The sequence below is a fragment of the Colobus angolensis genome, unplaced genomic scaffold (assembly GCF_000951035.1).
Source record: "Colobus angolensis palliatus isolate OR3802 unplaced genomic scaffold, Cang.pa_1.0 Scaffold251, whole genome shotgun sequence".
NCBI classification, from domain to species: Eukaryota; Metazoa; Chordata; class Mammalia; order Primates; family Cercopithecidae; genus Colobus; species Colobus angolensis.
In genome coordinates, this window is record NW_012115722.1 from 2,271,940 (window position 1) to 2,297,921 (window position 25,982).

The following is a 25,982-nucleotide window of genomic DNA, read 5'->3' on the forward strand; positions in this document are numbered from 1 at the left end:
CGCGCCCGGCGCTCGGGCTCACCGCCTGCTGCACTTTTCTTTGGCCTCTTTCCTCCCCTGTTTACTCCTTTACCTTTGAGCCTTCGTCTCTGTCCAGCTCTCCCCGCTTCTGTTTCTGCCCCATCCCACGCCGCTTTTTGTCCCCCAGCCGGCGCTCCCCTCAGCCTCTCCGCTCCCTCCCACCTCCCCGCCAGACTCTCCTTTGCTGCACCAAAGAAGCGGAGAGCCCGAGGACTGAAAGAGGGGCTCCTGTGTGATTGTTTGGTGCTGTTATTAGTAAACACGATCAACCCCCCCTGGAGTGAGTGGGGGGGGGGCAACGCAGGGGGTCCCTGATCTCCTGGTCCGATGATCTTGCCTTCCCCCACTCCCAGTCCTTACCTCCCCCACCTACTCGAGAGCCGGCCTCAGGGCAGCTTACGGAAGGAAAGGAACAAACTTTTGAGTATGCCTTGGACAGGGGAGTGGGGTAAGTGGTGGGACCCCGCAGGTGGCCTTTGCTGCCCTTTCGCTAGGGCGCTTTGGACCTCGGAACGGGGGTGCCCGCCCCTCCCCGCTTAGCGTAAGTGGCTTCTCTCCTCTCATTTTTTTTCTGGGGCGGGGGTGGTAAGTTTTGCATTTCGGGGAGATCGGGATTGGAGACCTCCACACCATACCCTGGAGTCACCTCACCTTCTCCACCTCCCCCTGCGCCAACTTCGAGGACCGAGCGTTCCAGGTGGCTAGGTGGACCTCAGAAGGGCAGCGGGCGCCCCTCGGAGCAGCGAGGCGGGCGAGAGTCGCAGCCCCGGTACCCGGGCCGCGCGGAATTCCCCCCCGCCCTCCCACCATCACCACCACCACCCCTCGGTGTCCTCTGTCCTCCCTGAAGCCCCCAACGCCGAATTTACCGAAAACACCACCCTGAGGGCGAGATTCAGAGAAACAGCCGGGCTCTGGATGGCCTGTACCTTTTGAATGTGGTTTTCTTTACCCTTCCTGCTGCTCCTCCCTCCTCCCTCCCTTTTCCTTTCAAATCGTAGTTTGTTTATGATTGCTTGGATAACAGGAGGAAATAAGGAGTCTGCTAAAAGAAAGGTGCTAAACAAAACTAATGAATAAATAACAGGAAGAGGAGGAATTGCATCTAGAGTGAGGAACAGTTTGCTGTGCCCCGTGGCTGATGGAGGCTCGTGTTCCTTTCTATTTGTTTATACTCCGTTCCCAACTCCAGTGCTGAAGTTTGTAAAAAAACATTAGGGTCTCTCTTGCTCGCCTTCCAGTGTCATCATCGCCCAGCTCCGCGTCTGGCACAGAGGGGCCTCCCAACAAATATAGATCGAGGGGACTTTATTCCTTGTGCTTTAACCCTTTGGTGGTTGGAGCGTTCCTGCTCTCCGCATTCTAAGGGCTACGCTAAGCATTTAAAAAGAGGCAAGAGAAGGCCCATCGCTGGAGCCAGAGTTAAGGATTAGTTTGTGTCCTCTGATTTTGGATTTACTCAGGTTATTAAATGCTTTAAAAAGTCCCCCATGTATGCTCAGTAAGGGACTTAGGCAGCCTAATTAAGTATGTAGTGTTTCTGAGAATCCACCTAATTGTTCCAGTGGGGTATTATTTATCTCCTTACAACTTAGCATGTGGATGCAAGCCTTGTATAAACTGGGCATGCTCTTATTTTTGGAAGCCATTACCTTGCCTAATGTAACTCCTTCTTTCTCTGATTTAAGATCAGCAACACTCGAATGACACCAAAATAGAAACCTATTGTACAAATGCAGTGACTGCAATGCGTGGCAAATCTCTGTTCGCTGGGATCCCAAGGGTACTTCAAGGGGCCAGAGGAAATTGGGGGTGTTTGTGTGTGTCTCTTTTTTATTTTCTGAGAAAGGGTATTTTGAGTCTATTTAAGCTCAGAACATTTATTTCAGGAAGGGTATATAAAGCTTGAAAACAGACATTATTTATTGAGATGCTTGTTCAGCTTCAGGAGTGTGGATGCAAGTTGGCTTACTGTCGTATTTTCTTAATGCAGCTATTTGCCTGAAATAACTTGCTTTCTTATTTAGTAATCTGATCGTCATCAGTGCTCTGTGTACCCAAGTTACAAAAGTTAGACATAGCGCTTGATATTGGTAGGAATCAAATTATACTTATTTTAAGGGATGTTTGTATTGACTTCCTTGCAGGTAAAAATATAACTATCTTTAAACTGAGCCGCAATACTATATTTTGCTACTTTTATTTTCAGAAGTGAAAAACACAATTTAATTTTCCGTAATTTTTCTTTACAGAGAATATAGTAGAAGAGGAAGTATTAACTTTATGGGTATAAATCAGCAAGTGCTAATTAAAGGTTTATAGCATTTTGTTTCACAGCTAATTTGTGTGTCTGAAGTGGTGCTGTTCAATATAGGTTTATACTGAAAATGTAAAAACTAGCATGTAAAGACATGCATTTATTTTACTTGAAAATACTCAAATTATTAATTAATCTCTAAAGACTTAACTTTTGATGACATGTATTATCTTTCTGGATAGGAAATGATGGATTTCAAAGAAAGTATGTTTCTGCCCTCTCTTGTTTTAATGACCATCTGGGAAACTTTAGAAGAAACACAGAACTCTTGGCTCTAGGCTTAACAAGTGAAAGTTAGCGCTTATCTTTAAATTTATTTACAAACCGTGAATAATAGGGTTTCATTCATTTCTTTCTTTAACAAATGACCAGAGTCCTTTGTATAAATTATATGCATGTGTATTATCTTTACATTCTGTGAGTATATGGATCCTTTTCAAATGTCAGCGCTCATGAAAGTGTACTGTGTCTATGGAGAATGGATGAAAGAGTTTTGTGGGTTCAAAAGTCGTTGCAAGTAGGAGAATAACTTCAAATAAAATATAGCCAGGATCATTAAAATCAGTTAATAATTCATGAGCCAACCACTGATGTATAAACTTAAAGTCATCACTGTTTCCTAAGGGCTAATTTCCATTTTAATTTCAAGTAGAAAGTTGACTGTTTGAACATTTCTTTTTCTGGTGTGGTTAACAAATTAAACCCCGTATATTAAGAAATAAAAGCTCATTATGTTACTCAAATGAATTGGTGACTCTTTGACTATATATTTGTAATTTTTCTTTCCTGAGTTCAATTTGTCTTTTCACCAGTAAGAAAATAATACACAGAATATCAATTAGCAAATATAATTTAAGTAGCACTAATCTGAAATCCAACATACTCCAAAATCCAAAACTTTTTTGAGCACTGATGTGACGGTCAAAGGAAATGCTCATTGGAACATTTCAGATTTCAGATTTTTGGATTAGGGATGCTGAACTGGTAAGTATTATGCAAATATTCCAAAATCAAAAGAACCCCTGAATCTGAAACTTCTAGTCCTAAGCATTTCAGATAAGGGATACTCAACCTGTAGTTGTCAGAATTCTGCCATTCCAAAATAAGATACTGTATTTAATGTAGGTGTGAGGTGAAATCATATAGTGGGTTATTAACGAACTTGGACTAAACTCTATTTACTAGCTATTTCTGCATATTTTTAGGGCTTTTCCTTTTGAATTATGGCTATTGACTTCTCATCCTTACGTAGATCAGTGCTATGTTGTTTTTATTCTATCAGTCCCAGACTTTGCTTTCTAATTATTATGTGTGTTATTTATTGATCACTCTGCTTAATTAAGACATTCTTAGTTAGTGCTTTGACTCCAACTGATTGGGCTTCTGCCTTGGCTAGCTTGAAGGGCAAAAGAAACTGAAGGGTAATTTGTCATTTGTCCATCTTCTTGGGGATCATGCTTCAAATTGAGAACATATTGAGAGGGGAATTTGATTGAAACTCTTCTTAGATTGAGAGATTCCTATATCCTGTCATGACAAGTCTTCACGTAAGATATTGAAGCCACATTGCGAAAAAGAAATAAGGTTTTTCTAAGAGCCTTAGACCAGGGAACATAAACTCAATTGTCTCTTGAGGGGGACAGTAAGTTAGCCTACATGGAGATAGGGTTTGTGGCCAAGTAGAGAACATACCCCATTTAAAGGGGTAGCCTTGATCAGCATTAGTAGACTGTTGCCCTGCCAGCATTTGGGCCCAATATCTCTATACTTTACAATTCTTTTTTCAAGAGGATGATAATCTGGGTTTTTATGTGAATTATCATGAATTTTAAATGTTGTAATAAATTAACAAAAAATAATTAAAATAATTATGTGGGACCCTCAAAACTTGCTTGTGTGCTGATTCTTGCACTTCTTGTCTTAAATTCATGTGTAGATGAGGATCCAAACATAATGTTTTAATAGTCATTTATGATTTATGTGCAACTATGTGGACAGTTCTACTCCCATGTCCAACTATGTAGACAGTTGAATAGAATGGAGTAGAGCTGCGTAAAGAAATTTGTGACACCTGTGAAGACTAGACTTACCACAGAATGGTTGGCTTCAGGTTTGTACCCAGGGCCTTTTTAGAACCTTGGCATCTCTAAGCACTATTGATCTGAGCTCCCCTCCACGCCCCATCAAACATTAAAATGCGTCCACTTTCCTGCATTTAATCTAATGTGATATGATACCATATCCGAATTGATATGGATCCATTGACTTATGTTTACATTTTGTAAACATTTAGCTTCACATCTATTTAGTTGTAATTTTGTAGTTTTCTGGTATTGTGTGGCCAGTTTATTTTTTTCTCATATTGTTGTGGACCCATGAGAAGCTTGCAGTTCTAAGTGTGTGGTCTATAGTGATTAATGGATAAAACTGTCCTTCTGCCCCTAACTAGAGGTCCACAAACTCTTTATTTGACCACTCCAGATGCTGGGCTATTGATGAAGACTCTGTGCTCAGTAGAGACTAGCATATAGTTAGCCAAAGAAAATTAATTTTAGTCATTTTAAATGAAGTCAGTGAATGTATGTGGTCACAGTTTTCAAAGTATGTGTCGATATTTCAAGGAATCTCTACTTCATGTCACAAACTCAGCTGGATGTGAATCCACTTGAAAATTTGTTTAATCTGCAGAGTATTAAAACAACCTTGGTTGTCTACATCTAAAAAGCTTTGCATATAAATCTGGATTCTAGCTTTTCTTTAGAAATGTGAAAACACTGAGCCAATTTCCTTGTATGACAATGTCTGCTCGGTGTCCTTCAGATGTGCCTGTACCCCGTAGTTCATCACGGCCTACTTCACAGCCTGTCTTATATTCAGACCTTTGTAATCCTCTCAGGTCCTGGAGGCTTCAAGTTTGAAGACTTTGATTAAGAGGAGAAGAAACTAAAGGAGCAACAAATGATGCTCAAACCCAGTAAGGTTACTATCACCAGACAAATTGCAAATCAAGTGCACCTCATCCTATGTAGGGTAGTAGCTGAGATGGTAAAAAGTAATTTGTGATAACTTTGTAGAGCAGTGTTTCTCAAACTTTGCCATGCACAAGAACCAGCTGGGAGCTTGTTATAACACAGACTTTTGGACTTTACCCTTGGAGATTCTGATTCATGGGCCCAGGGCTGGGCTCCCAGGCAATGCCAAGGTTGTGGGTCTGTAGACTACACTTTGAGTAGCACATCATGCAGAGGGCCTTCTGTGGTAAGGTCAAGAGTTTGCTCTCTCTAAGTTTATCAGTTAGAGTGCTTTGGGCTGCAGATAACAGAAAAAACGGTGGCATAAACCATAAAAGACACAGGTTTATCTTCAAAGAAGTCTTTAGGTTGGCAGTGCTAGGCTGTCTTGGATGGTTCATTGATGTCTTTAAGAGCCCTTTTTTGATTTTCTTTTTATTCTGCTGTCCTTGGAGTTTTAGCAGTCTTCCCATGGCCACAAGTTGGCTACTGTAGCTCTGGGTGTCACATCCTCACATGAAAACACAAAATGAGAAGCAAGGTGATGGTAGTGGGAGTGGTAGCAAATGAGTACTTTCTCTTCCTGTACATCTGTTGGCAAGAAGGAAAACCTTTACCACTAGACCCTCTCTTTTATCTTACTGGTCAGAAGTGGGTTGTATACCAACCCTAGGCCACTCACTAGCAAAGAGGAAGATTACTGTGATCAGTTTAGACCAATCCAGCATCATCCCTGAGGTTGGGCATTGCCACATGAGCGTACTTAATTAGTGTTACGCTCTGTTAGCAAGGAAGAAGGCTGTTGGAAAGATAGTCAACAGTGTCTGCACCTGAGTGCATTCGAAGAATATACATATACACATACATATTTTTTGAAATGGAGTCTTGCTGTGTCACCCAGGCTTGAGTGCAGTGACCATGGCTTATTGCAGCCTCGATTTCCCAGGCTCAAGAGATCAACACATACCTATGGTCCCAGCTACTCAGGCCTCCTGGGAGGCCTCTTGAGTAGCTGGAACCTCAGGTGTGTGTTCACCATGCTTGGCTAACTTTTTCATTTTATTTTTTTGCAGAGACAGGATCTTGCTATGTTGCCAGGGCTGGTCTTGAACTCCTGGCCTCCAGTGATCCTCCTGCCTTTGACCTCCCAAAGTGCTGAGATTACAGGCATGAGCCACTGCGCCTCACCTGAAAAATGTTAAGTGGACTGATGACTTGGTTAGAGTTTTACTTTTGTAAAGATGGATCTGACCTTTTGAGTAGATTGGTGTAGGCCCCGGCAAGAGTAGGAGAGACTGGGTAGGATGCCATCACCCAGTTGAGGTAAGGTATGGGAAGGATTTGAATCAAGGAGATGTGAATTTGGATGCAAAAGAAAAGAAAGCACTAAACAGAACCTCCTGACTTGGGAAGGCAGAAAGAGGAAGCAGAAATGATTGAGGGTGTTTGAATTTGGGGCCTGGACGAATGGTAAGACCTTGAGTGGAAGCAGAACAGAGAGAAGAGAAGCTGGTTTTGAGGAAAGATAACCAGATCAAGCTCATTTTGGATATTTCAGTGGTATATTCTTACAGAGTCATGCACTGGAACTCAAGAGAGAGTTCGGGGCTGAACAACCAAAGTTGGAGTCTTTCTGTTTGTGTTAAAGCAATGGAAATGAATTTGAGTCCTTCAAGAGGAAGGCGACAGGAAAAGCAAGGACTACATCCTTGGACTTGAGGACTGGCTGGTGTTGCCAATTCAGCTTCCCAGTCAGTGAGGCAGTAATTTAGGAAGTAACATGTGAAACTCGGAGAATTTGGAAATCCTATTGCACCATTAAAAACAATGACATAAACAAGGAATGTGTGTTTGTGTGTGTGTTTGCATGATGAAGCATCCTTTCTCTCTTAATAGTTGTTTGAAAGGAAACATTCTTAAGTGGTTATTAAGGGGGAATGATGCGAAATTTTTAATAACATAATTTAAAACCATATTAGCCGTTCATGAATGAAAACACTGATTTTTCTGGGAAACGTATTTTTTGGGGTTTTGTGAAATGTTAATGGTATCATAACTATCTTAGAGAATCTGTTTTGAGTATGGTTAATAAGAAAGGATAGGATTTTTGTTAAGTATGCTTACAAATTCAAATATATTTTGAAGGTGGATTTAGTGCTCTAAAAAAAAAAAAAAAAAACCCTGTTTAAAAATGTAAGGAGTAGAGGCTTTCATTTAAGGTCTGCATGAGCTTCTCACAGGTTTAATCTTATCCCTTTGAGGTAGATCGTTTTATTTTCTTTGTTTCCTAGGTTTGTATCCTTAATCTCTTCCTCAGGGAGGCCATGTTCTCTTAAATATGTTTCATGCTTGTGTAAAACACGCCAGGCCCTGGAAAATGGCCCTTCTTGTATGATCAACATTCTCTCTTTAATCTTAATTCAATTTTGCTTTGTTTATAAAAGAAGAATTTGAAGATACACAAATGGGCTAATATGAAGACACATTTGAGTTTTTACTCTAAATTCATATTTGAATGATCTATACTCATTCTTTTGAGGGAGTGAAGTTTTAAGCTGGATCCTTCTGTTCCAAATACTGAAAATTTCATGTAGCCTTATCTACATTGACTACATTGTTTATGCAGAAGAATTATGTCAAATATGGTGATAAGAGTGAGTTTTAAAATTGAATTTATTTTAAATGGATGTAGTATAATTACCATATTGTGAGATTTTTTCCAGCAATTTCTATAGCTAATTTGTAATAAGCAAGGGATTTACTGTAGTATAATAAAAATTCTACAGTTTCTTTAAAAAAATCTCCTATGTGTAGGAAGTAGAAGTTCAAAATGCTGACCTGACTAGAAAACTTTTATGAAATATGTATGATTGGTTGGAAGTTGATCTTCTTGCAAAAGGGGATGAGTTAAATCTAGAAATATCGAACAGTTAATAAAATATACTTGGTAGATCCTTCATGCCGCTCCTTGATGCCAACTTATCTTTAATGAGAGATTCGACCTTTATTATTTGACTTATTTAAAAAATTCTAATAAAAAAGTTTAATGCAAAAGTGGTTAAAATGATTGTTTTAGTAAAAATGCTTTGGTTGCAAGTGAGAAAAAGACTTCAGTGAAACTGAGTTAAATAGAAAAGGGATTGTAAGTTTTGTTTCAGGCATAGCTGGATCTAGAGTCTCAAGGGATGCTATCAAGACTTTCTTATATTAGCTCTGCTTTCATCGTTTTCTTTTCTTTTTCTTTTTTTTTTTAATCAGCCAGGCTGTACTCAAGCAGTGGGAAGTTGTCCAGCAGCAGCTCCAAGTTACATTCTCACAGCTCAGCCTTCTCAAGAGGGAGAGATGCTTTCTTGCTTGTTTCAGCAACTTTTCTGGATCAAGTCTTATTGGATAGACTTGGGTCCCATGCCCAGGCTCATAGCCATGTAGGCATGCCAGTGGGGGAGCTGGACACTGGCATCTTCTTGGAAGCCACACGAGCTAAGAGTATGGAGCTGTCGTTCTTCGGAGGAAAAACAGTGCTGATGTCACAATGAGAGAATGTGAGTGTAGGATAGGAAAGCAAAGTCCGTTGAAACTGCTAACTGGAGTGAAGCTTGATGACTTTGAAGATTTCTGAAGATTTCCACTGTCTATGTTTATTATTATTCTTTGTGGAACCCAAAATGAGCCTGTGTTTATGTAATGCAGATATCATAAATATTGTTTATATTAGGAATGCCCTTCTTGTTGGGGCTGAGATTGGATGTAGTCTGCCTTCAAGAAACCTATAGGTCACCTGGATATTCCATGGATATGAGATTTTCTCTTTCCATGGTGGGAGATGTGGTTGGTTGAGAACAAATTGTGGAGACACTAGAATGGTGAAAGATCCTAGGTTGTATTGAGTAGGTACTAGTAAACTACATGTATATGTGTGTGTCTTGGTACATTTGCATATGTATGTGCTTACATAACATGTGTGTGTGTATAGGTAGAGGGTGACATTTTGAAGTGGGGCTAATGAGAAGATATTTTCAAGACAATGTCTGAACATGTGTGAAGAAGAGATTAGAGAGAGAGTGAGAGAGCTATTGAATGATGGATTGGGTGGTCAGTTGCTGTTGGAATGAAGACTGTAGATAAAGGAGGGTTAGCCCTTAAATCCTTAAATGAAGGCTTGGTAACTATTTATTTGCAATAATAGGAAAGAAACAGAAGATGACTGAAGATTCATACATATATATATATAAAAATATGTGCACACATGTGTATATATATGTATATATGTACACACACACACACACAACACTGCACTCCAGCCTGGGAAACACAGCAAGACCTTGACTCTTAAAAAATTCAAGAGTTAAGGAAAAGGGCCAGTGGCTTGAACTGTGGGAACAAGATTCTCAGTGGCTGTATGGATATAGAGTGAGAAATAGATATTGTACTATACACACACACACATATGTATAGTGTATATCTATTTCAGTAGAAAAGATGTTGGGGAAGAGAGGAGAGAGAGAGATAACAATATGTATGGGCGTGGGAATTGATTGACAAGCCTGAGATCTATCCCTGTGTACTTTTCCTACTTCCTCTTCTTACCACTCCTCCCCTCTACCCTCACTTCATGTGTTTTAATGGTACCAGCCTTCATCCCATCTTTTTGAACTTGTTGTTCTCTCTGTCTGGAGCCCTCTCCCCAAATGTCTGCACTTGGCTGGCCTCTTCTCAGCACTCATGTCTGAGCCCAGATGTCACCTTCAAGTATGTCCTGACCATATAAAAATTTCTCAATTTCTAAAATATCCTTTCCCCATCCCTCTAATTAATATCTCTCTACCTTCATAATTTTGTTCATAGCACATACCCCATTTGAATTTCTTGATTGTTCATTTATTCATCTGCTCCTTGTTGATTTCTTTCCACTGAAATGTAAACTTCATGAGGGTAGGGGATGTGTTTACTTTGATGCACATGGTACATCTAGCATTTAGAGAAGTGCCTGGCACATAAAATGTGGTAAGAAGTGAACTAGAGATGAGTAAAAATACTGTTGAGCAGAAGATCTGGTTGTAGTTTAGTATTTGAGTGAATATGTGTTGACATACTATGCGTCAGACACTTCTAGGCAATAGGAATGCCACAGTGAAGTCACTTGTCCGTTTTCAAGGAGCTGGACTGCAGTTGTGATGATCCCTATTAGAAATGTTTAAGTTTACATTTTATTTTTAATTTTTTAAAATCAGTATTTGATGTGTTGGTGGCAGCAAGAGAACAATGGATGTGAAGATGACTTGGTGGCAGATTTTGCCTAGACAGGGATGACAGAAGAACAGGAGTTGAGGGAAATGAGGTATTGAACTGACTGCTTTTAATCCAAGTATTCAGGCCACTGAAGAAATTTTGGTCAAGGAATAGGAGGCCCCCATAATAGCAAAGAGGGTACATTAGGGTTCAATGTACATGTAATAGAAAAAGTCTTGAACAGCAATGTCTTAAATGAAGTAGATATTCATTTCTTGTTTCCCTAACCAAATCTAGAGGGAAGTAGTCCAAGGCTAGTGTGGGGGCCTCTTAAATACTGAAGAGCCAAGCTGCCTCTAGCTATCCTGTGACCCTCATCCTTATGGCTCAAGGTTGACCTCCAGTCAGCCTCCATGGTCCAGCCAGCAAGAAGGAGGAAGGGGATTGAAGTGGATCAAGGGTAAACGAAGGTTTCCAGAAGCTGCCACATGTCACTTTGCTTATATCTCACTGGCTAGCCTGCATCACATGGCCACACCCGGTTACTCAGGAAATGTATTTGATATTGTGGCTGGCCATGTGCCCAGTGAAACTCTCAATTACTATGGAAGGAGTGAGTGGAGAGGAAGGGACACCAGGTAGTTGAGTAGGTGTGCTGTGCATGAGTGAGTGATGGGTGAGGTCTGAGAAATCCTTTTGGGGTATCTCAAAGTGTGAAATTTTATGTATTTACTGTAGTGTTCTTGTTTTTCTTAAACTTCAAAGTTTTAGTTTTTATGTGCTTCTTGGAAGATCCTCTTTTGGTGACAGAGATACACTGTGATAAGGTTTATATCTTTCCGGGCCTTTCTTCAGTTTTGGGATTTTATTTTGTGCATGCTTAAAATACCCAGTGATTTATGTTCTTTGCAAGAACCCCATATCATTATGTCCTAATTTTAATTGATTACCTGCATTTTAGGCCCAAATTTCTCTTCTTTTCAAAAATTTTCCTGAGTTTTTGTAGCACCATTTATCAAGTTCCTGCTCTTGGTAACAAAATTTTGAGCATTAGTTAATATTTAGTTGATATTTTAAAAACCAGTTTTTTAAAAAGTGATGTTTTTCCTTTTTGATCAAACCTAGTTTATTTCTCGCTCCTTATATCCCTATATCCACTGAGAATCTTGTTCCCACAGTCCAGTCCACTGGACTTTTCCATTAACCCTTTTTTTTTTAAGAGTCAGGGTCTTGCTGTGTTGCCCCAGCTGGAGTGCAGTGGTGTGATCATAGCCACTGCAGACTCAAATTCCTGGGCTCAGGCAGTCCTCCTCCTTTAGCTTCCTGAGTAGCTAGGACTGCAAGTACACACCCCATACCCAGCTAAGTTTTAATTATTTTGTAGAGATGGTATCTCGCTATGTTGACCAGACTGGTCTTGAACTCTTGGCCTCAAGTGATCCTCTCGCCTTGGCCCTCTGAAGTGTTGGAATTACAGACGTGAGCCACTGCAGCTGGCCAACCTTTGACTCTTTGTGTAACCTTGACTATGAGGACTTGTCAGCTATGCTTGCCACTACTACCTAATCTCCTCCGCCCCCTTTTCTTTGCTGGTGTATTTTTTGTGTCAGCCTTAGAGTTTCATTTCTCAGCTTTGGGATAAACTGTGTCCATTTTCCTTACTAAAAATTAATGTTGCCTGACTGTCCCTGGGTCTTTGCTGCCAAATTCTTTTCATCTGTTTATTCTTTTGGGCATTGTCCACAATGGATATTCCAAGTCTTTCATACTCTTTTCCAGTCCCAGTCAAACCAACTTACCCTCATTTTAGAGGGGCTCTCCAATCTTTTACTTTTGAGGAATTTGATATTATCTGCCTTAGATCACCCATTTAGGGACCAGTTCTTTCTTTCTTCCAGGCCCAGAGAGGGCAGTTTCTGCTCTGGGATAAATCCTTCCAACAATCCTTCCTGCCTGTTGAATATTCTTGGTTCTGCAAACAGCTCCCATCTTTCCTGTCTCTTGCCTTTCTACCTTCGAATGTGCCCAGATGTCTTCTGACTTCCACTGTAGATTTTCCAGTCTTCGCTTTGAGTGCTACCTCACTTGTAACAACTTTTGCTGTCTTCTCATTTGCATCCACATTATTATATGTTACATAGCTTTATTTACCTCTTTTTTCCTCTTAAATAAATCAATGTGAAATTAAGACTACTGCAAATGGAAAACCTGATTGCTTTCCACACATAAAAGAAAATCCTAAAAATAAACACAAAAGGGGTGTAAACAGTGTTTTTCAAATCTCACTGGAGACCTTGCTTGCCTAAGGCTCTGCTCTCTGTTGAACTCTGTTGAAAAGGGAGATTTGCAAGTGTTAGGGAGGTAGGTGTGGAAGATGGCTTAGCACCAAGCCAAGACTTTGTCTTATTTTTTTCTGGGGGCTTGAAAGGGAATTCAAAACAGAATGACTTTCTCAAGATGTCATTAAATGCTCTTCAGTTCCTTGTCTTTGTATTTCCTAGAGCAGAGTTTCTCATACTTGAATGGCACATGGGGATCTGGATAAAAGACAGGTAATAGGTCTGGCATGGCCTGAGAGTGGGCATTGCTTACAAGTACCCAAGTGATGCTGGCATGGATGGTCCCTGCCACACTTGTGATTGTAGGGTCCTAGAGAAAGGACTATTCACATTTACACTTTTGTCCAACTCTGTTGACCTCGTCTTCAACATCCCTCTGAATGTTTCTTCAAACAAGTAATCTTTACTTGGGGTTCCATATCTTTCCCACCCAGGCCCTCTTCAACACTCCATAGACCACTTCTATTCCTTGTTATGTTACTGACACCATCTTCTCACTCTTCTCCAGCAAGCTCTGCCTTGACAGATCAAACTTCAATCATTCTTGCAAAAATACCAGTGCCTTCTCTAGGCAGATGCTCTGCTAAGCCCAGTGCTATACCTCCTTGATGAATCCTTGACTTCTAACCCCACTTTTATCCTCTGTGTCCCCTGCCCCCATGTTCCTGGTTCCCTGATAGTATATACTTGAATGTTTCTGATCATTGCCCTGTCATCTTGTCTACAGCTTTCCCCCTTCTTCCCAGGGATTGGGAATATCCTGCTAAATCTTGACCTCTTACTCCTTTACCTCTGTGTGTTTTACACTTTTTAGGCAGACCTGTGTTGTTTGTATCAGTTATCAATCACTAGTGATAAACCGCCTCTAAACTTTGTGACTTCAAAAACACATATTTTGTTTGTGATTCTGCAAATCAGCAATTTAGGCTGGGCTCAGAAGGGCAGTGCTTCTCCTCTTCTGGGTTCTCTTACGTGTTTGCAGTCAATTGCAGATTGGTAGGGAGGGTTTGCTTCAGGAGGTTGGCTGGCTGTCCACCGGAGTCCTTCAATTCTCTGGCATGTGTCTTTCACTTCCAGCATGCCAGCCTGGGCTTGTTCACGATGGCGGTATTCTGAGACAGCAGGAAAGTACACAAGAACCCTTGAGTCCAGGCCCAGAAATGGCACACTGTTCCTTCTACTACATTCTACTGGCTAAAGCAAGTCACTGGGCCAGCCCAGGTTCTCGGGGAGAGGACACAGAATCCATTTCTTGATGGGAGGAGCCACAAAGTTATATTACAGAAGGGCATGGATAGACGGAGGTGTGGAGAATTGTGGCCATTTTTGCAATCTACCCCAGGGTCTCAAATCCTCATCTCTATTGTGATCTACATTTCTCATCTCCTGCATAGTGGCTCTCTCCGGGCTATGACTGATCCCTCTTTGCCGTACTTTCAAATCCAGCATAAGCCAGAGGGCAACCTGCATCCCCACTGCCCCCCAAACTCCCCTTTGAATATCTATTCTTTTCAGTGCCACATCATTTCCAGGTGCAAAACTTCAAAATTAATTTAGATTACTTGGTTTCTTTCATTCCCTTAGTCCAGGGAGTCTTCATGTCTTCTTAACTTTCCTTCTGATAATCTTTTTCTTTTCTTTCAGCCATCAGTATCCTAGCCCAGGCCTTGCTCCCTGCTTGTCATCTTTTCTCACCTTCAGTGGAATCTATGCTTTACTTCTGATTTAATCTTCTAAAGGATAGCTTAGACAGCTATCATTTTCCTTCTGAACACTTCCAATGTCTTGCTTTTGTTTAGGGCAATGCGTTCTCAGATTTGCCATATTCATTTCCACTATATCTACCTATCACTGCTATTATTTATAATTTTTTACATTGACCCACTTTTTAATTTGTATCACCATTGCATATGGCGACCCTGTATTGCTTGCAATGTATAAAGATTACCCATACAATAATTGCATAGCTATTAAACTTTAAAAAGCTTTCTTTATATATCACTTAAGTTAATCCAATATGGATAGTAGACACTGGGAACACTGGCCTGCAGGGTAAATTGCTATGTCCTCTACTTGACATTGAACACCCTCCGTATTTAGTATCAAACTTACACCCTTAAGCAAAAATAAAATTCCTTAGAAAACAGCTGGTGAGTTTTCTTAACTGTTTGAGTTCTGCTCAGGGTCACTATTGACCGTCATTGCAGTGGTAATAGATCAGCACCACAAACTAGGATTGCCTGCATTTATATTTTTGCACCTTTCCTGGATATATTCATTGTTTTTAAAATAGCTATTGTCCGTGTGACACCAAACCCATTGTTTATAATAAATAACTTTCTTGGTGGCATAAAAGCCTTGCTCTGTCTGCATTAATAACTTTTCGAATATCCTCCCCAATCCTGGCTTTGGCTAGCGATTTCTAATTGCCAATGGGGTAAAATAATATATTACATGTTCCTCTTTTTACGTCTTGTCTCAATCCTAGGTTCCTGTAAGACACTGTAGTTTTGACTATACAACTTTAATCATCTGAGCCTTTCTTCATAGTTTAAACACTGAAAATAGTGGAGTTTTAAGCAGGTACAAGATGGCAGGTGACAGTGTTTTCCTTCCTCCATGTTTTTCAAGGCTGCATGATTATTAGGGTGAAGCTTGTGGAAGTCCAAGGCAGAAACCAAGTAAAGGAAAACCTAGCCAAGTTAAAAGCTAGTGAGATGAATAAGAAGTGATAACAGAAGACCAAGAAGAGTGTAATAGATGGGAGTGATCTAGAAGATTCTTATATAAGGGAGAAAGACCATTCAGTTGTAGAGAGGGAAAAGAGAAGTATAGTTAAAAAAAAAAAATGGGGCCAGGCATGGTGGCTCACGCCTGTAATCCCAACACTTTGGGAGGCCGAGGCGGGGCGTATCACCTGAGGTCAGGAGTTCCAGACCATCCTGGCCAACTATGGCCAACATAGTGAAACCCCGTCTCTACTACAAATATAAAAAGTAGCAAGGCGCGGTCGTGGGCACCTGTAATCCCAGCTACTCAGGAGATTGAGGCCAGAAAATTGCTTGAACCTGAGAGGTGGAGATTGCAGTGGGTTGAGATCATGCCACTGCACTTCAGCCTGGGCAAGAGAGTGAGACACTGTCAAAAAAAAAAAAAAAAGGTGGAACATGGGGCAGGGCAGTTGAACCCTAAGTTAACGGATACGTTTGATGACAGACAAAACTCATGGCCTGATTTCAGTTGCACATTAAAATTTCCATTGTAACACTACCCATACATTAGAATTCGACTTCCTGGGATGCTTTTCCTGATGATAAAAGTTGCCAATATATATAATGGTTTTGACACAGGATTTTTGTCCTTCTTGAAGTCCCTGCTGCCCAGTTTGTGTTAATAAAATCTGTTGGAGGAAATAATATATCTAAGGAGAGTGGCGTGAAAAGATGCCATGCTTCCATTCATCCAGATAACCTAATTTGTTGAGAGATTTCTGCCAGACTTGTGAGAGAGCTGAATGCTCACAATGGCATGTTATGTGGCACCCCACTTCACAGTTGCCTTCACAGGCCCTCTCTGCTTTATTGAACTGCACACTGATTAAGGCTTCACTTTGTATTGAGAGGATCATGAGTAATAGTTTCATGAACATCATTTTTTTTAAAAAAAATTCTGTTTACAATGTATAGCCCATTACACCTCATGGTGTCTTTTTAGATGATGATTTACAGAGAATCTTCTTAGGTTACTATATCGAGAAGAACTGAAAAAAATCCACTTTGCTGTATCTTATTGGGTACTAATCTTACCATTCTTGTTCTTTCTTTGTATTGATGACCAAGAAGCTTGAAGTCAAACAGGAAACCCATTAAGTAGCTGTCTAGGGCAGTAGGATACGCATTCCTGTGTGCTGGCCATCTAGGCTTTATTATTTTCTCAAATTTACTTTTTCCTTGTTTTGATTCACCTATTACTTACCTTTTAAAAATCAAATATGCTTTTAAAAGTCACCTCACTTCCTCTGTACAGAAAGACGGGCTATGAATAAATACTTAAAGTACTTATAAGTATAATAACTATGTTTGTATAGTGTCCAGCCTACTATTCTTATCGTTCTAAAAGGGAAATTTCCACATTAAAAAAAAATAAAGCCTACTATGTCAATATTGTAAAACTAAAAAACAAGCTCTTATCTCTTCTTCTTTTAGTTTTTTTATAAAGGTGGATACAATTCTTTATTTACAGTACTTGCTAGAATTTGTTTCTGATAGGATATTTACCCCTAGAATTATAGAATCTACTGAAATGATGAAAACAGGAAAATTAGTATACTCTCTGAAACTTTAATGTTTGAACTCTCTTATCATTCAAAAAGTATAAATTCCTGAAAGTTGACCTCCTGACATAATCAGTATTGATCTAGATTTTACCCAAAGACTGTACTAAGGTTAACTTGGCATTGGGGGTCCATTGGACTAGTGGCCAAGTTGTCGTCTGGTCCACACGTAAATCCCATGATCCCTGAGTTAGCTCCTGAGTGGTTGCAAAGAGTTTCTGCACTCATGCAGGGCATTTGTCCTTTGAGAAAGTGGCTGTTTTAGCTTCAGGAAGCCTGCCTGGTGGCTGGTGCCACATGAGTCCTGCTCAAACTGAGAGAAGCAGTTAACCTCTTATAAAACCAGCCACCCTCTTAGATTGCTTTCCAGTGGCTCATGGCAATACAAATGCACTTCACCATTGTCTTGGGGTCACTAGATTGTTTAATCAGTCTCTTGAATATTGGGAAACTTTTGGTAACTTTGGAAAGCAGCCTAATTCCTTCTCCCTTGGGTTGGTTCTGCTTATCTAAGGTTAGACTCAAGAGGTCTGATGGGTTTCAGTGACTCCACATATGAAGCTATTGGCCGGCTGGCAGGGTGCGAGAGAGAGAGGCTAGGGAACCAGGCAGGCTGCCTGGTTTGAACCGGGGTTCCACCATTTATTGGCCCTGTGATCTCTGGCATGTTCCTGAGCCTCTCAGCATCATCGTTTCTGAAATGGAGTTTTCACTCTGCTGGGTGCTGGACAGATGGTGGTGAAAAAGAACAGATCAAGTCTTGCCCATAGCATACACCTCCTAGGGGGTTATAAACCCACCTACTCCATAGAGTTATTGCATGTGATTAATACACTTACCTTCTAGAGTACACTAATAACATTTGTAACATAGGGTCATTGTAAATATGGACCATAACTCTGTCTACCAAGCATTTCATTAATGTTACCATTATCATCATTATTAGTCTAAAATATTATTAACATCCTAAGATCAGGTCAGTTTTTAACATTTGCATAAGTTGCTGAACATAGACTCTGGGAGAATAATCCTACTTCAGAATATTTTAACAGAACTATCTGGGGTCACTGTAGATGACCCCACTGTTCTTTGTTTAATGTATAACTTAAGCAGGATTTCTTAATCTCAGCACTGTTGATGTTTTGGGCCAAATAGTTCTTTGTTTTGAGGGACTTTCCTGTTTATTGTAGGATGTGTAGCAGCATCCCTGGCCTCCACCCACTAGATGCCAGTAGAACCCCCAGTTATGACAACAAAGTGTGTCTTCAGATATTGCCAAATGTCCCGTGATTCAGAACCACTGAGCTAGAAGAATATTGCGGAAAACTTTCTGGTTCTGTCATTTAGAAAGTGCTAACTGGGATGAGTTATTCCTTTGTTACAAAGGGCATTTATCTAAATATAGGGCAGTTATTTCTCTAGGGCCCGATGGAGCTAAAAGGAGCCTCCATCATTGTGTTCCTCAGAATAGCTAAGAAGGGCAGCACTCATTCTGAGGAGTAGATAGTCACCAGGGAAGGAGGCACCTGGATCAGGTAAAATAATCTACACCTGTTTCAGCACTTTGCAAATGTTTTCTTTTTCCATCTCCCTCTTTCTGTTAGAGAATATCTCTAGGTTAGTAAAACTGTGTTTCAAACTTATGAAGCTGTGTGATCTAGCGGATTGAGAAGAGAAGGTCTTTGTTCATTCAAGGAAATAGTTGTCCTTCAACAGGGGAATTGACTCAATTGGGGACCAGCTGTGTCTCTGGGTGCTTGAACTAAGTCACAAAACTATTTGGGAGGAATTGTTAAAATAGCACCAATGACTGGTTCTGTGCAACGATGATATTAAAATAATAAATAGGAGCAATATGTAAAGGATTTTGATTTCTTGTTCCATTTCTCCTAATATTGTGGGAGCACACTGCGGTCCATTATTTTGTATGTTTGGTTGTTCCTAGTATACCTGCTAGTTTTTTCTTTACTTTTACTTTTTAAAATATTTTTTAATCTTGAATCACATGAACCTCGAGCTCTGAAGTCTTTTTATTCATTCATTCCTTAAATATTTATGGGATGGCTACTGTGTCTGGCATGGAGTGCACAGAGATTTCAGAAGCAATTTTGTCCTTCTCGACTGTGATTTCCAGAGAGTAGTGACCACTGTGTTTGGTTTGTTCGTTGCTATGTGTTTAGTACCCAGCACTGTGCCTGGCGTGTAGGAGAATCTCAATACATAACTAGTTATGAGATTTTATGCTAACATTTAGTGTTCTTTGCTTAAAGATTTCATAAGCTGATTACACATTTTTGGAACAATTGACAGGATGTCTTAAGAAAGTCTGTAGCAATTTGTTTAAAAGAACACATTCCAAGAAAATGTATTGTTGTAGGCCAGCATTTCCCAAGCAGTAAATTGCAAAGACTACCTGGTTAGAGCCTTCCCAAAGCAGTTGTCACTGTGACCCTCTTCTCTCTACTAGGCCTGGAATTCCCAAAGGAAAGGGGAGTGCTGAAGACAACAATGTCCCCTCTCTGGCTCTGATCAGGGTTTTATTGTCAGGAAATCCCCCTTTTCAGGGACTTCATTGTCTGTATCCTCTAACCAGCCCTCCCCCACCACCCCCATCCCCTGCCAGCTAGCGATTTCAAGGCTTTATGGAAATGAAAAGTTGCTCTTCTTCACAAAAAAGATTGGGGGAGATAAAGTGATTAACACTTATTTTGTTCAGGAATCCATCCGAGCTACCATCCTTGAACACTCATTTGGCTTGTTGGAAGGGTAATCTCTTTCAGAAACATTGGACAGAATTGACCAATTCATTATGTATGTAAGTCTGCTTAAGAATGTTTAATTCAGTGTGCCCTCATCTCCTGGCTTCGTAATCTCCTGCCTTGGCTATTCTGTTCTCTTTGAGTTTCTGCAACTCATTTCTCCCTGATTATTGAAGCTTTCCCTGGACATTCCAGGCGGGCTTGGTCGAATCTTGATGAATAGATTTATGAGGGAAAAAAATACCATCCTCTTTTATTTGGTTATTGATGACCAGATTGTTCTGGGGTAATTAAACTTGGGAAACTACAAATTTAGGCAGAAAAGTATGAGAATACTTAAGCCAATGGGAATGTCAGGGAATATTTCAAAGGCAGTGGGAAATTCTTATAATAAGTAGCTACTTTGGACAACATGGGCAGTTCCTGAACAGCCAATTCTGGAAGATTTAGATTAAAACAAACAAACAAACCTTTAGTTCTTTGTGGACAGAGTAATATTTGCACTATTTAAAAACAGGAACAAGTAAGTAATTTAATTATGGGCATCTTTCAATGCGATATATTGCATATTTTTTCCTAATAATTTTCCTTTGGGGTTCATTAGGCAGGTTTCCATTAAAGTACATTATCACTGCTACTACCCATAACAAGGAAGAGAAGGAGTGACAAAATATTGGAAAATGTTGGAATGGTGTGTGTGTGTGTGCATGCACGCATGCACACACTTGCATTTTGGCATGTGCACTCTATGGAACTCAAATGGACTTCCCAATGTTGGAGAGGAGTAGAGGTGTGAGATGAGCCCCTCTTTTTAGTTATTGCCTTTGTAGTTCATGCCCCAACTGTCTTTGATAGCAAAGATGCTGTGGGATACAGTGATAAATCCTTGACATTGCTCTTGATTTGAAATTAGTGTTTGCCCTCTGAGTGTAGATGGTAATGTTACTGATGGCAGGATGCACGCTCTTAGCAAGCGTCCAGGTACCCAAAGTAGCATTCGATTATCTTCTTTTGTATGTGCTTTATTGTCTTAGTAATTTAGATAGGCACTCAGGACTCCACATAAGGTTTTCTTCCATTTCCTTTCCAGTAGGAGAGCTTCAGGAAAAAAGGACAGAGGAAAAGAAAGAGAACCCCCCTCCCCAAATGTAATTAAATGGATCTTTAGTATGCTAAAAGAAGATACATGGATAGGCCTCCACCCACAAAATATCGTCAGCCTTTGCACTCATCAGAAAGATTCTCAAGTCGTTTTATTTACTGTACCTGATTAGATTGCAATGTAATCAACACAGACAAAGCATGGGATTGTCAGGTTCTGCAAATTTATTTTTTAAAAAGCAACAAAACAATGTTCTCTTTTTTCCCTCAAATATCTTGCCTTTCAGGTTTTTGAAACCAGAATAGAACAAAGTAGGATTTTATTTTATTTTTAAATAATGATCACTCTAACTCAAGAGACTTTCTGGGAGGTTACCATCACAGAAGAAGAACGTTGGGGTGGGTGAGCCAGGGAGCGAAAACAGCATCATGCCTAAGTGTGGAGTCATGAAAAGGCAGAAAATAGGGGTTCTCAGAAAGGAGACCCAGAGAGGAGGGTCGAGGCCAGATTTTGAAAGGTCTTGCCTGTCGTGCTGCAGTTTAGGCTTTATCTTTTAGGCACTTTTAAGCTCAATGTGCTTCAAGGGCCATGCTGCGATTTCTGTTTGGATGGTGGCTGAAACTGGGGTGAGAGATGGACTGGGGAGAGGAAGAGAGGGAGGAGTGGCCGTGTTCTTGTAACAAGAGTGAGTTCCTTTCAGCCCTCTGTGGGAAGGGGAGGGCACCGGAGAGTTCATTTCCTTTATGTCTTGTTCAGTGAATGCTGAAATCTTCTCAATGCTCATTAAGAGACTTTGTAATTGAGTACACGTACCCGTGGTGATTGGAAACCATTTGCATTTACTGCTCCATACATGTAAATCATAGTAATTTTAGGAAGAAAGAATTGCAAACATCTAAAAAATTCATTTGAATTCATTTCTCAAATTCCATTTTTAATATATCCTTTTCTTTCAGGCATTCTAAAGTCTTATCAGAATTATTTTTTAAAACTGAAATAGACCACTTTTAGACCCTATTGGATTCAGTGAGTTATTAAATTTCACATCTTCCAGGGTTTATTTTTTCTGATGCCATAGTTCAAGATAATGTTTTTTTAATACTACATGCAGAATTCTAGAGATTCATAATAGCTTATGACATCTTAATGTCCACAGTGACATTCCACTGGTCATATCCAACTGTGATAAACAGCTCTATACTCTATAAAAGACGACAGTCACTAAGTAAATGCAGAAAGATGCAAACAGCCCCTCAATCTCGTGAATAATGTTACAGATCCTGAATGTTAATTTTGAAGAAAACACATGCTTAAATTTAAAGTTTATGTCTTCAATTCACAGTTCTTTTGTTCTTACAGGAAAAAAAATCAAGCAGCTATAGTTTAAATGAATTTAATGAACTGCAAAGACTGACATTTTCACTATAAAAGTCACACTTCATTTAATGAGTAGTTAAATATTGATGCTATATTAAAATACAGGCAGAATAAAAATGGCACAATGGATTTCAAAATAGGAATTCAGGGTTCTTTTATGTTGAAAATTTCATGAACTGAAAAAAAGTCTTGTTCATCAGAACGTCTTCATAAACACAAATATTCCAGTGAAATAGAATATTAGCCTGCAGTATATAAATCCCCGTAGATAAACTGAGGTAAGTCTTCCCTTTTGCCGTTTGGTCCCCTGTCACTCTTTATTCCCACAGGATTCATTGATGTTAAACGTGGTTCCTGTCTTCAATGAGAGGGGATGCTGAAATTACAGAAGATGGGGAATCTAGTTTCCTTGGATTGGCCCTCCTTGAATAACAAGTCAAAACAGCTAGATGTCGATGAATATTTGAGAAAAATAAGTAAGCTAGGTCCCTGTGACTCCTGTGCATGGAGCTCTCCAGTGGCTCCCTGATTCATTCAGAGGAGAGCCTGGTCTTAACTCAGTGGTGGACATTATTTCCTTGGCCTCGTCGAGGCCTGTCTTGCTTCCCTCTCGCCACATACCCAGCTCTTCTTGATCACTTGGAAACCCCTGACACACTCCCACCTCAAGGCCCTGGCCTGTTTACCTCTGCCCCAAATACTGTTGCTTCAGATATTTTCATGGCTCAATTGTTCATTGTTTTCAAGTCTTTCCTCAGATGTCCCTTTTCTCAGGGAGGACTTTGATGGGCACCTCATTGCTTTCCCTGATACTCTCCATCCTCCTGCCTTGCTTCCGTTTTCTCCAGGCACTTACCACCATTCAACATTCCCTCTGCCTTATTCGTTTGATTCTCTCTCTCCTCCATGCTAGAACATAACCTGGTGAAGGCAGAGATTTCTGTCTCTTTTGTTTGTTGCTTCATCTCCAGTGTCCAGGACTGTGCCTGATATAGAGGAGGCCTTCATCCAAGAAGTGCTTGAATAGCACATTATAAACACGAGAAGGAATGTGTGTTTTGAGGCAAAAGTGGGATTTGCAAAAAAGAAACAACAACAACAACAACAACAACAAGTGCTTCTCATGGTACTTGGAAACAGGGACCAGATAGGAGAGACACTTGGATTGTAGACTTGGGACCCATCTTCATAGATAGGGTGACCATCTTGTCCCAGGTTTCCTGGGACTCTTTCAGTTGTTGCATGAAAGACCATGTCCTGGGAACTCCCTTGCTTTCCCAGTGGAACAGCTGTCACCCTACACACAGAGGACACACTTAGAGGCCTTAGAATTTGCAGAAGGACGGGCTCACAAACCCCCGTGCCATAGGTATGAGGAAGATGGTGCATGACTGCAGCTGACCTGTCCCTTTGTGTGAGACTGTGGGAGACCAGGCTTCTTCAAAGGAGGTGGTTGCTACTCTACTCTGCCTGCCTCCTAGCTCTAGGGAATCATAGGGTAGTGTTGTCCGAGGTCCTGATTTTTGAAGGGGAACCAGAAATTTTGATTTCTGTGATATTTAAACATTTTTAAATGTTAGCACTATTTGGAAACTGTCTAAAGTCTGCATCTGGCCTGTGATAGCATTTGGCTATCTCTGCTGAAGTTCCACACTTCCAATTTATTAGGAGACAAAACCTATGAACCTCATTTTGAATGTCAAATGAAGCTTGTAGTTATTAATTGTCTTTATTATTTGGAGAAAATATTATTTTTAGCTGTAAGTAAAGGTTTTATGTAGCTTACATGGAATACTATTGATATTTATGCAGTATTTCCGTGAACGATTCTAAGTACCCTATCTGTATTAATAAATTTAATCCTCCACAACTCTACTTGGTAAGTACTTTTTTTTTTTTTTTTTTTTGAGGCGGAGTCTCGCTCTGTCGCCCGGACTGGAGTGCAGTGGCCAGATCTCAGCTCACTGCAAGCTCCGCCTCCCGGGTTTACACCATTCTCCTGCCTCAGCCTCCCGAGTAGCTGGGACTACAGGCGCCCGCCACCTCGCCCGGCTAGTTTTTGTATTTTTATATTTTTAGTAGAGACGGGGTTTCACCGTGTTAGCCAGGATGGTCTCGATCTCCTGACCTCGTGATCCGCCCGTCTCGGCCTCCCAAAGTGCTGGGATTATAGGCCTGAGCCACCGTGCCTGGCCAAGGTAAGTACTATTAATGTCCCAGTTTACAGAAAAGGAAGTGGAAGCATGGCTGAAATTAAATAACTTGTTCAAAGTCATAAGCAAGGAGGTGATTGATCTGGGATTCCTTCAAACCAGCAGGCGGGTTCCAGAGGCTCGTTACCCACAGGCTTTTCAGATTTCACTGAGCATCAGAGTTACCTGAAGGCCTTGTTGGAATCCACATTGCCACTCCACACCCAGAGTTTTTGATTCCGTAGGTCTGGGGTAGGGCCCAAGAATTTGCATTTCTAACAAGTTGCTAGGTGATGCTGATGCTGCCTTCCTGGGATCACAGTTTGAGTTCTACTGCTCAGAACCATCCAAAGGCCTCTGAAGGTACCCGGGATCATCGGGTAGAACATACTTGCATCCACTGAAGCTGTGTGTGCACAGTTGGTCACTGCACTCATATTTAGGTACTCTAGTGATAACAGTGTCGTCTGCACAGATGGCCTTGCACAAAGGCAAAACATATTTTAGGGCCATAAAGTAAAATGGGTTTTATGTAAAATGAAGCACTTCCTGGACCCCTGTGGTCTTATACCACAGAACTTTTTATTTTTCAGCTGAATACTACAACCCCTGTATGTTTCCAAATATCTGGCAGAGAAGGAAGGGTTGGCCAGGGACATGAGCAAACATGGTGTGCTGGTTGGCATAGGATAGAGGGAAGCTAGACAGGTGGTTCTGGGCTTCTACCATTGGTAGGATGTAGCTTGATTCTTAGCTACAAGGATATGTTTTTAAACCATACTGAATCACATAGAAAGCATTTCCATTTTCCTTTCAGACTTCCTTATTACATCAGTGAGAAATTCTCAGTTTGGTGCAAATATGTCTTTAACACCTAATACTTGCTAAGCTCTTTTTTAGCAGAGAGATTGAGACACATTATAGGGGAAGATAGAGAGAGGGAGAAACAGAGGAGATCATGCAGGACCCAGTTACAAACCCTTCTGTAGCTTTGGTTTGCTAGAATTAAATAGATTATTTTGTATTTATTATATTTCTTTTGATGGTTATGTACTATTTATGGAAAGGAATACTGGTTTTCCAGGTATGACATAAAGTTTCCTTTTGTTAACAAAAAGGCACATTAATTTTTATGCAAATGCATGAATTAAAGAAAAATAAAGGCTTGGCCAGGCGCGGTGACTCATGCCTGTAATCCCAGGACTTTGGGAGGCCAAGATGGATGGATCACAAGGTCAGGAGATCGAGACCATCCTGGCTAACACGGTGAAACCCTGTCTCTACTAAAAATACAAAAAAAAA

General features: G+C 40.5%; 1 protein-coding gene across 1 annotated transcript in view; it reads left to right on the forward strand.

Annotated features, from left to right (window-relative positions):
* The window catches only part of TOX3 (TOX high mobility group box family member 3), a 108,686-nt gene that overhangs the window by 904 nt on the left and 81,800 nt on the right, over nt 1-25,982 (forward strand). The window lies entirely within an intron of this gene.